The following is an 11,968-nucleotide window of genomic DNA, read 5'->3' on the forward strand; positions in this document are numbered from 1 at the left end:
AACTGGAAGCAGAGAGATCCTAATCTAAAATATCCGTGAATATATAGGCCTTGACATTTTTTCCTTCATATATTATTACATTGTTGTAATATAAATGCACTATATTCTATCCATTATTATCTAATCTATTATAAACGACATTAATGTTGGTACTTTCCCATCTCAGCCTCAATTTAATTACACAAATTCAACAAGCTTAATAAAATTTCTTAGTAAGTAAACTGTTAATGTAATCATAAAGACATTTTTGCAGTAATCATAAGATAGATAGATAGATAGATAGATAGATAGATAGATAGATAGATAGATAGATAGATACCTTCTCCACTGTAAAGGCTTTTAATAATGCCCGCTGTAACTGTGTCATCAATCCAGACAGGATACAACAAATGGGCGAAAAGTTTCGGATGTAATCTCCGGCATCTCCACTATTTCTGGTGATTCTTTTGAATCCATAGAAACGTTTTATGTTTTATAAACTCCTTAATTTAGCTTCAATCGCACAAGAGCTAGCCGCTTATTTTCTGGTAGTTGTGGGCATGTCTTAACGGGGAGAGGCATTTCCAGGTGACCATCCATATTCCGTTGTCATCTTTTGTTCAGTAATTGCATGAACTGTATGTCATCCTGTGATATGCCCTTTTCCCCAGGATTTGTATCTTTGACATCGGACTCAAGGACTCTGATGACAGTGGCCAGTGTCAATGATGGAAGTTCCTTGACAGATACACGATGACACAGACCTGTCACTTCTGTTGACTTTACAATCTGAGGTGAGTTGCCAGCGATGCTCCGTCCCAAATCAGTCCTGATGATATATGGCTCCTTATCCCACATGCGCCGCTCTTTACTTGGCCTTGTTGGCGTTACGTTTTCACTGTAGCTACACGGGTTCAGCAATAATGGCCATGCTTCTTACAGACATCTTCCAACATTAACATCAGAAGACACCGTGAAAACGCGGGTGCGCCTCTTGAACCACGTGCAGAAAAAATGTCAATTTGGAGCTGTATATTCTTCCTCTGACACCATCATGTTGTAATCCACTGCGCTGACCCACAATGCCACAGTCATACACCTAGCCAAATTCTGATCATGTGACACAAAACTTTACATGAAAGGCATCTAATTTACAACCAAAAATTATTTTAAATTTCTATAATTTTAAACAAACTTTTTTTATCACCTTTTAATATCCTATTTATATAATTTTTAATCATTTTTAATTACTTTATGAACTCAGATTATCATGACTTTATATGACACATATGAAATGTAGAAAATGAACAATGAAACCTGTCTTTCAGACAGTTACACAACAACAATTATAGGAATGCAGGAAAAATGCTTTAGCTACGTTTAGGAGACATGACTGTCAGGCTTTCCACAACGAAATTTGTCATCCATCCGGAAATGGCAGTTTTAAGCAGTGTTTATTTTGTCTAACACAACACGTACAACTGTTAAAAACAGACCTGTGGCCTGTAGTAAATTAATGCCTGTATTTAAAAATAAAGTCCTGAAGCTCAGACCTTCAGTGAATCACACACATACAAGCATTAGACATCTGACTATTCTCACATTGTTATATTTGCAGGTGTACAGTGGACTGTGGAAGGAGAGACCCGTTGTGATCAAGTGTGCTATTGAGGATCCAGTCAAGACTGACGGAGCTCCAGACTGTACTGCAAGAGGAGATGAGCTTATTTGACAAACCCACTCGTGGAGCCTCTATGGATGAATTTAAAGAGATCCTGCACAGTTTCCAAAAGGTTGTTTTTTTTTTTCTCAGCAATTACAATCTCTCATCATAGTGTATTATATGGAACAACTACTGCCATACAGAGCAGAACCTGATCTAATCGAATACTCTTTCATTGAGTGTAACAAGCACACAAACTAGGAAATAGTTTGTGTATCAGTGTGTTTGATATGTCTTGGATACAGAAATGTTATATGTCTATGACAAACATGTAGACTGTTTAAATCAAATATTTTTATATCAATATTTTTTTTATTTATACCACATTTACATTTACTTGCAGGCTAAGCTTGGTGAGCAGCCATCTTTGAACACCTTGGTGGACAGGGTCATCACTCTGGCTTGTATCAATCAGGATGGCAAAGTGTCTCTAGCAGAGGCCAAGTCTATCTGGGCTCTTCTCCAGATCAATGAATTCCTTCTGATGGTGGTGCTGCAGGAGAAGGAGCACACGCCCAAGCTGCTCGGCTTCTGTGGAGACCTGTATGTGACAGAACATGTGGGCCACAGCTCCCTCTACAGGATAGAGGTGCATCATTACATGCAGGCTCTGGTCCCATTAAATTTCAAGGCTGTGTGTAATTTCCATTTCTTTTATCTATTTATTTCATTAAATGTCTTAGTCCTTTGCACTTATGGGCAAACTATGTTTCTTTGTGAAAGTCAGATTCAAAAAGGCTTCATTATTGGCTCATAGTCTATTATAAAATGTATGTATATGTAAGTTTAAGTAACCACTATTCCTACGTTGACAAGTTTACACACATTAGACAACTATAACTGACCACAGAATCAAATAATTTTTGAATAATTAATGACATTATCATGTTAAAACTCATTTCTTTACAAAAAAAATTAGTATAAGTTGACTATCTTTTAAATGATTTTCATTTATTGTTTAAAGAATGTGGGAAGAAACCGGAGCACCCGGAGGAAACCCACAGGAGATAGGAGATAGGGAGAGGAGATAGGAGATAGGGAGAGGAGAAAGGAGACAGGAGAGAGGAGAAAAGATGAGTATTACATGTCATCGAAATGACATGAACCGCGTTTTTTGGTGAATGTGGGAAGAAACCGGAGGACCCGGAGGAAACCCATAGGAGAGAGGAGACATGAGAAAGGAAAGAGGAGACAAGCAGGAGAGAGTAGATAGGAGAGAGGAGATAGCAGAGAGGAGATAGCAGAGGAGAGAGGGCTATTCATAATATTTACCTTGAAGTAAAAGAGAGAAAAAGAGAGACATTTTTTTCCTTCAAGATAAATATTACATGTCATCTAAATGACAACTGTATTTCCTCATCGGAAAATGTTGGAGATGCCTTTTCTCATAGAAGAGAAGAATCTGGAGATGGCGTTGCGTGGATTTGGTGATGTCAGTTGTCTTTTGAAAGAGTAAGCAATGTAGTTTGCAAGTTCTGGTTCCTGTAACTTCATGGAAATCAGAACCATCTCTGCACAGCGCCATCTCTTACAAAGGTCCTTGAAAACGGTCTTGTCGAGGTGTTGAATTGTCTCTGGGGTAATGTTGAAATTGGTGCCTTTGACTTCAGCCCATGTTTTTTCAAACAGGTGTTGAATGATGACACCTGAGTCTTCAGAAAAGTTCACTTTTGCCTTTCTGAATGCGCGGGTAACAAGTTTTTCCACGAGAACCCTGACAGACATTTTGTTTTTTTCTGCCTGTGCTCTTGAACCCTGCAGAGGTTCAGCCTCACAAACTAAGGCAGACGCTGCAGCAGCTGCCTCACAAACTAAGACTGACGCAGACGCTGCAGCAGCTGCCAAAGGTGCTGTCTCCTCTTGGAGCTCTAATGATGCCAATGGCTCAGTGTCCATTAAAGCAAGCGCCACCCTGCGACTGTGGCCGGCAGCCTGAGTCTTCAGCCACCAGCTAATAAGTGCTTGGAAACAAACCACTCTGCTCTGTATGTCAAGATACATGTTGGGATTGGACTGAGGTGGTCTTGGAATTACCTCTGTTATGTGAGAGTGGAGCAAATCACTAAGTTCTGTTGTGAATACTTGGGTATTATCAGGTGTAAGGTCGATGAATCTCTGCAACGCCTGATCTTCATTTCCACTTGATTGGTTTTCTCCATCTTCTGCCAGAAGCAGAGAGTCAACACTAGCCATGAGTGACTGGATTGACTCTCTGCTTTCAGCTTTCGCGTCCCACTGGAATTTTGTCTTTAGTTGTGCGACTATCCGATGAAAGGATGCGCTGATGAATCTCTTGGCAAAAAAGGTCTTTAGCTTTGCCTTCACTCCTTTCAAAGGAGTTTTGTGGCTCTTCTTGGATTTGGGGCTTGAACTTGAACATTTTGTTGCTTTCAGACTCTCTGTTTCTTCAGTAATTGACTGAACGATGAATTCTGCCAAACTTTGAATCTCCAGAGAAGATCCAGATTGAAGCAGCTCAAAGTCAGAGTTTGGGACTTCAACCATAAGAGGTTCTGTGAGTGCACTGACCTCCTTGCAAATTATTCCATGTACGGAGGTGGTCTGGCTTTCTTCACATGGTGGTGATTTTCGAATTCTCATTGTGGCTGCAAAAGCCTTCAACATTTTGCAGGCATGACCAACCATCCTGTTAAGCATGCAGGGTGGAGTGACATGTTGTAGTACGGGCTTCTCAGAGCACATGTTAGCCAGGAGGACAGAGTTGACACTTTCTGTAACTTCTTTCCCGATCAAGACTGACAGTCGTTCAGAGCCAATGTTCTTGTCTTGCTCTTCGGTTTTCAGTACGTCTGCAAAACATTGAGCGATGGTACTGCCCAGACTGGACTGAATAGCCACGTCAGATGGTAATAAATTTTGTTTCTGAAGGGCTGTCAACACTGTTTTTGTAGCAAGTGACATTATGTTCAGAAGCAGGTCTGCCAAAATAACCTTGATGGTAACATCAGGGGTACCGGCTTTTAATAATGCCCACTGTTCATGTGTCATCCTTGTCAGACAGGATACAACAAAAGGGCGAACAGTTTCGGATGTAATCTCCGGCATCTCCACTATGTCTGGTAATTCTCTTGAATCCATAGCAACGTTTTGTGTTTTACACACTTCTTGATTTAGTTTTCACGTACGGGTCTGTCAGTGGAACACTAGCAGCAATGAAAACTGAATGTGTTGGAGGGACAGTCGTGAATATTCCTGTCAGAAATATTTGCAGAGCTGGTTATTCAGAACAAATATTAAGTGAATATAAAGTAAACGAGGAGCTAAATATCAAACATCTGCGTAATGTCATTCACTGTGCTAAAGTGACATAAATGTGATTAAACTCATTGTTACTTATATACTCAGTATATGTCTTTGATACATCATTAACTACGTCATTCCAACTTCAAAGGCATTCCAGGTGACGTGTCCGATCAAAGGATTGACTTTTCGTTAAGCCCTGCCCCCTACAGCGACTGTAACCTAGCAACCGTAACCTAGCAACCGTTGTAAGCACCTGCGCCGTGCCTCAAAACGCCACATTTGTCGCTTTCATATATAGGTCAGAAGGAAACATGACGTCAGGTGGAGAAAGCGTTTTCAAACCAACCAGCTACAGCTGATAAAAATATGCATCAACAAATATCTATTCAGCCGCAAAACTCAAACCAAAGATTAGACGCCTGCTTTTTGCTTCTTGTCTGAAAAGAATAATTGTTAAATAAACTCACGAAAAAGATGTCCGAGCAATGTGAGCGTGTCTCTTCGGCCAGCTGTGTTGCCAGGTTTTCCTGCTAGTTCCTTAACTCGGTCCACAATGGTGTTTTCTTGATAAACTGACATTTTTAAAAGTCTGTATCTGGTCGGGACACACCTGCTCACAGACCTTCAGCATGCATTGCTTCAAAAATGCACCGTCTGAAAAAGACTTTGCAGCGCGGGCAATTTCTTCAGCCACAATAGAGCTAGCTTTCACTGCCGCATTGTTTTTGGTTGTGGTTCTCTTGAACACATCCTGCTGCGATCGCAATTTGCCTTTTAATTCTTGCACCATTTGTTGTTTTTCTTGAAGGCTCACTTCGGCATACTTAGCTCCGTGTTTGGTGTCAAAATGCCGACGTAGATTGTACTCTTTGACAACCGCCACTGCCTCGTAACACAAAAGACATACCGGTTTTTCTCCTTGTAGCACAAACATATATTCGCCTTCCCATCTTTCTTGAAACAGCCTTCCATCTGCATCAATTTTTCTCTTCCTGGACATTTTGGGATCATTGTTTGTATTTCTTAATTCGGAAAAAAATGGCACTGATGTGGAAACACTGCAATCTAGTGGCGGGATGCCGTCACTTCACGGGTAACATGATCGGCATGCATTATGGGAAATGTAGTTTATGGTCAACGCACCCTTTTGCCTTATTTATTATAAGATAATCAGACCTTTTAAGCTCTCGGGGCCTTGAGTTTGACACATATGCATTAAGCTAACCGCCTCCTTCATACTCAATGGGAAGATTGACGAAAGAGGAAAGGCACCAAACTCATTCCCCAAACGTTGAACTATTTCTTGAACTGTGTAACAAATTTTAGTAAATACCTTCATTTTTGAAAGAAATTCCTAAAGTCCTGTATCTCCTGGCGGGTTGAGTCTGCCAGTTATCCACCGTTCATATCTAAGTCTAAGGTGCCGGTGAGCTTTTGTCCTGTATAAGTTCTCTGGTTTTAAATATGTCTGCCGTTAACGGTTAGTTCTGACCAACTAATTTGATTGGACGAGAGGCATTCTGATAAAACAGCACTGGGACATTTAACTTCATGTATCACTCCGCTTTACAGGTGTTATATTAACCGTCAATTAGCGTTACATTAACGGTCGTTATCCATCTTAGCTTGTATCAAACTTCGCAAAGTAATTAAATTTCCAGAAATAACATTTGAATTAAATGATGTGTTCTCTGTGCAGGTCAGGAAAATGTTCGTGTGTTGCTTTGGGAACTATTTGTGTGGGCGTTCCCAAATAAATGATAAAATAAACAAAAATCATAATCTGTGCTTGTTTATGCAACTAATATCGCGCTCGTAGAACTGTTGTATAAAAGTAATACTACATTCGAGTTCGTGATGTTGTACTGAATAACAGCACGGCTGCGATTGTCTTCCGTAAGAGGCAACCAATGGCACAAGGCCTATGTCTGCTGACTGAATCTGACCAATAGAAAAACGGTAGAGAAACACTACAAAACAAGTCTTCTCAATCGAATGACGATGTTGGTTTACTAATCACCAATTCCAAAAGGTAAATCACATAAAATTGAAATTCATGAGAAATTTAATTAGGGTAAATCAGAATTTTTGTGTAATTGTCAGATATTTTTCATTCATGTTACTTTCATATGTATGTTTTTCTAAGTTTTATAAGTGTTTTCTTTTTTGTATTTGGCTAATGTGACTGACTCTGTACTGTTGTCCATAATAACGCTGTTACAGCATTAAAATAAAATAAATAAAAACCCTCAAATTTGTGAAAACTGGTTCTTTAACTAAACTGATTTTATTTATGTATTCTTACATTTATTTACTTGTATTGTTTTGCATGATGTTGCAATTTTTATGGGGTAAATGCAATTGGTGAATATAATGTTTTTATTGGCAACAACTTACAGAATACAACACCAGCAACATAAAACAAACTAAATAAAACAGTTAAAAATCTAGATGAAGACAACCATATTTGCTAATAAGACAAAAATAAATAAAACATTTAAAAAAAATAAATAAATAACGACACTTTCAAATAGCTATGTTCTTTTTATTTTGAACAATACTAGAGCTGCTATGGAGCAACATGTGAGGCTACATGGGAAAGTGGTGTCACACTTTGACACCACTGTATATAAACTAACCCAAACTGAGAGGTGTTCCTAATATTTTGTCCATTGCATTTAAAGGAATCAGATTTGACTAAATATTAGGAACACTTCTCAGTACACTTAAACATTACCACAAATACAATTTCAGCCTCCACAATGAACATTAAAATAAACCAACACTTTTCAAACAGATTCAGTAAATACTGAACATTATAATCCTCATGAAGGAAGATTTACTGCAAGCCTATTCCATTGTACTGCATTAGTTTCATCCAGGTTCACCTAACATATGAATTAAAACAAAAAAATCAAATACACTTACAAATGCTAAAACAAATCAGCCCTTTATTTAAAGTTTGCCCAATATACAGCAACGCTTAATAAAATGCATTCCTTTGAACAGAATGGTAATGGGGTTAATGAAGAAATAAGTCACCGCAGATTGCCTTAGAAAGGTTCACTGTGTAACTGCTGCTACATGTCCTGTTTCATCTTGTATTACCACTTTGTTCCTCAAGAGGCGATAGTGAGTCACTGCAGCATCATAAACTTATCAAATAACTTACTAACAGAACTTGAGGTACAGGTGAAACTGATCTCTCTCCAGGGCTCCTCCCCCTGTGATAGTGAGTCATGTGACGACCAACCGATGCCCATCCATCCACTGTACCACAGCACATGATGTGAGCTGCAAAATAAAAGAAAGCACAAATTACAAATTAATCCTCACATAGTAACAGCATTGTGATATGAGGAGGAAACAGTGATATCTGAAGTGAATCTCACCTCTGGAGACTCTCCTTCCCAGGACAGGAGGCGTTCTTCCCCGTCGCTGCCTTGAACTGTCACCTGGGCTGCCTCTCCTAGTATCTGGGAGGGAAGACAACTTGTTATTCCTCCTGCTCTGTCTGGCAGGTGTTAGTTTTCACACTTAAGTTAAAACAAAGACATTGAGCTTAACTTGACTGATATTGACACATACAAAACATTTTGATTTGCTTTGACAGTATATAACTCTATGCTCGGAATATAAAATACAATCATGCTTTTCCTTTATACTTACATTCAATTTGTGATGAACAATCATTTGTATTTTGCATTCAGGCCAGTAGATGTGGCACTGTTCACATGAAGCATCGAGATATAAACCCTTTGTAGAACCGCTTTGCTGAGAAAGGAAAACCTCCGACACTGTGGGACTCACATTTAGTATCAGGCAGTTGATTTCAGCAAGAAAAGAAGATAAAACAGCCCGGGAAATTTTACTTACAGAGTATTTCACTTACTGACTGCTCACAGAGCCAGGTTTCAGTTCACAGCGTCCGCATATAAAAGTAGTCATGGCACAACGTCTTCCCAGTCTTTAGGTTATGATCCAGCCAGGGGAAAGGAGAAGCAACATAAAACCAGGTGTTAACAATCAGAATTTTAAACCTAGCCCAGTCCCCAACAATCACTACCACCAGCATCTAAAACCAAATAATAAATTACACACAAATGGTCACAAAGGCGGTAGAGGCGAACTGCCTATCATGTCAGCTGCAGTCACTAATGATGACATGGTGGATCACGGTTAATCACACACATATACCAGCTGTCAGGACAGGTGCATGAATACCTGCTTCAGTTGAGGACTCCTGTGTATGAATTTACAGTATTAAATGACAAACCACTACAAGATAATGTTCTAGTATAGATTGTGTATTGAACTCAATACAACAAGATACCAGCGAGAAGAGGAGACAGAAAATAAGTTAATGAGATAAACCTGAATGTTTTGCTGCATGTAGGAAAATTCTATCAGCGACTGACTTTTTCTAATAACATGAGAGTGAGATAAGTTAAACTATATTTATTTTTGTCCTGCAAATGTTTACATGTTTGGGACCAGGTACGGTTAGCATAACAAACACTAAGTTACCCGCTAGCTAGCTAGCTAGGTTAGCAAAGTGTTAACTGTCTCCTGTTCTCCGGTCAAAGCACGTAGGGAAAAAACGAACTAGCTTTTCTTACTAGCATCATACACATTAAAACTGTAGGACGTTCAGAAAATAAACATTTACTTACCGAAAAAAAATGTAAATCATCGTCATATCTCCAGTTTGTTAGTGAATGAGCCATAATTACTGTGAAACGAAAACTCATTAAAACTAAATAACTAACAGCAAAACTGTCAGTGCTAAATTATTCTTCCACGGACAAATATTGAGAACAATAATATTCAACACAACTGATTCAATACGAAACGCTCACGACCCAAGCTCTCCTCCGGTGACTGATCCTCCGGTGATCGACCTCCCGGCCTGCCGTGTCATCTGATCAATCATTGCAGACCAGGTATATCAATCAAACAGCCACGCCCCCCAAAATACCTGTTTTTAAGGCCTAATATTTAATTAATTTGGTGATTATTTTCAGATGGACCACCAGAACACTGAACAAGAAGTGTGAATTTAGCCCATCACACAGTAATGAGTTCCGGAAAAAATTAATCGACTGAGTATTTCATGAGAGAAGTTGGTGTTTTTATAATGAGTGTGTGTTGGAACCAGAGTTTTTTGGAGCCCGCCCCCAGCGGAACTTCGGTGGTGTTGCACATTAAGGCACTTCCGCGTTGGCTTCACTTTTCAGCCCCGTAGACTACGTCCATTTTTATATACAGTCTATGACTACAGCAGGTTGAATCTGAAGCTGGGGAACAATAGTCTGTATAGGGGATTTCTAAATCTATCAAATATCACTTAATAAGTGATACAAATTGGATGGGGACTTCGTGTGAATGCAATACAGCCAAATAGCAGTTCATTGTGTTGTTTAGTGTTTACATAATGTCAAAATTTTATTATTAATAATGAAATAATAATAAACTTTATATAGCAATGTAAGAAATATTTGTAAAAATCACCACACCTAGACACATACGTTTTGCATTTACTTTTGGCTAGAATATATTTGATATTTATTTTTAATTTCTGACCAATGAATTCAATAAGTATTGAAAGTACTGCAACAATGTAATTCTGACTGATTAGTTTGCATGCTTTCATGCAATGTGGAACTGTTTGAAATACTATTCTCTTCCTTTGTTGTATTTTCATTATATGCTAGTGTTTGAATAAGTGAAAGATACTTCTGTAGAAATATAGTAAATTTATTACATATTTCACACCTTAATTCTCCCTCTCATACACACACACACACACCTATAATTAAAGCACACATACTAAGAAATAAATTAAGTGTATAAAATAAAATAAATAAAATATAATAAATGAACTAAAAATAGAAGATAAATAAGGCTAGGAAACTATTAGAATAAGACTAAAATATAACGACTTTTTTTTTCTTTTAAAACTATTTACATTACGTACACATATAGACAAAGAATATCACAAATCTATTTTTTATCTGCCCTTTTCCTCCGCATCTCCTCCATCCACTGATCAACTGGCATGTTGGCTTTTTGGGGACAGTATACACTCCCCTCCAAAAGTATTGGAACAGTGAGGCCAAGTCCTTTATTTTTGCTGTAGACTGAAAACATTTGGGTTTGACACCAAAAGATGAATATGATACAAGAGATCAACATTTCAGCTTTTATTTCCAGGTATTTACATCTGGATTTGATACACAACTTAGAAGACAGCACCTTTTATTTTGAACACACCCATAAAGATCAGCTAGATGGGGCTGTAGAGTCAGTGGCAAAGTTTGCACCCAGGTTCATCTCTCTCTCCTGCACCTTCACCCAGCTCTCCCGCTGCTCTGCTCTCCTCCACTTTGTTTAACAACTCCTCCCTGTCTAATGTCACTTGTCTAATAAGATTACATTAAAAGTGTGAGTAACATAACGCTAACAGCGTTATATAGTTTACACTCACATCACATCTGATTACAAGTGTGAACATTAAAACAGACTTCTCGGTTTCCGTGGAGATTGGTAAGAGGAAAGGAAGGGGGCTAGCAGTGTTTGTCAATAGTAGATGGTGTGACCCATGACCCATATAATCAAAGAAAGCCATAGCAGTACATCTACAGGAAGTGCAATATTATGCCTTGTGTAAACACACTAACAATGTATATATTGTTTAATGTAAAAATACTTTCTTGATATATTTTTGTCTCTATGCTTGATACCTGTCCCATCTATATCCTGCTGCAGTTGTGGGGGGTGGGAGAGGGGGTGCAACAAGCCACTTTTAACCTGGGGGCCCTTAGGAGGTTATTCCGGCCATGTGTGTAGTTTAGTGACCTGTACTCTTGATTCGTTGCAAAATATACAACTTTATCTTGGCTGCACACCGGATGTGATGACACTCTTTATTGCCAATGACGTCAAAAGTTAGCCGGTAACGTGATGACGTCGTTATATTAACGACCCCATGAGAGCGGCGGA

The 11,968-nt window shown here is 38.7% G+C and overlaps 2 long non-coding RNA genes across 2 annotated transcripts; one reads left to right on the forward strand and one right to left on the reverse strand.

Moving 5' to 3' along the window:
- The first annotated feature begins 196 nt into the window (after positions 1–196).
- LOC130186332 (uncharacterized) lies at positions 197–2,181 on the forward strand. The gene is made up of 3 exons (XR_008830279.1): positions 197–773; positions 1,598–1,772; positions 2,046–2,181. It is a non-coding gene; the product is annotated as an uncharacterized LOC130186332 (long non-coding RNA).
- Positions 2,182–7,897: 5,716 nt separating this feature from the next.
- On the reverse strand, positions 7,898–9,951 carry LOC130186614 (uncharacterized). Its single transcript, XR_008830314.1, has 4 exons — positions 9,640–9,951; positions 8,636–8,933; positions 8,359–8,442; positions 7,898–8,260 (listed from the first exon to the last, which is right to left on the reverse strand). It is a non-coding gene; the product is annotated as an uncharacterized LOC130186614 (long non-coding RNA).
- Positions 9,952–11,968: the final 2,017 nt, after the last annotated feature.

Source organism: Seriola aureovittata, chromosome 18, assembly GCF_021018895.1.
Source record: "Seriola aureovittata isolate HTS-2021-v1 ecotype China chromosome 18, ASM2101889v1, whole genome shotgun sequence".
NCBI lineage: Eukaryota > Metazoa > Chordata > Actinopteri > Carangiformes > Carangidae > Seriola > Seriola aureovittata.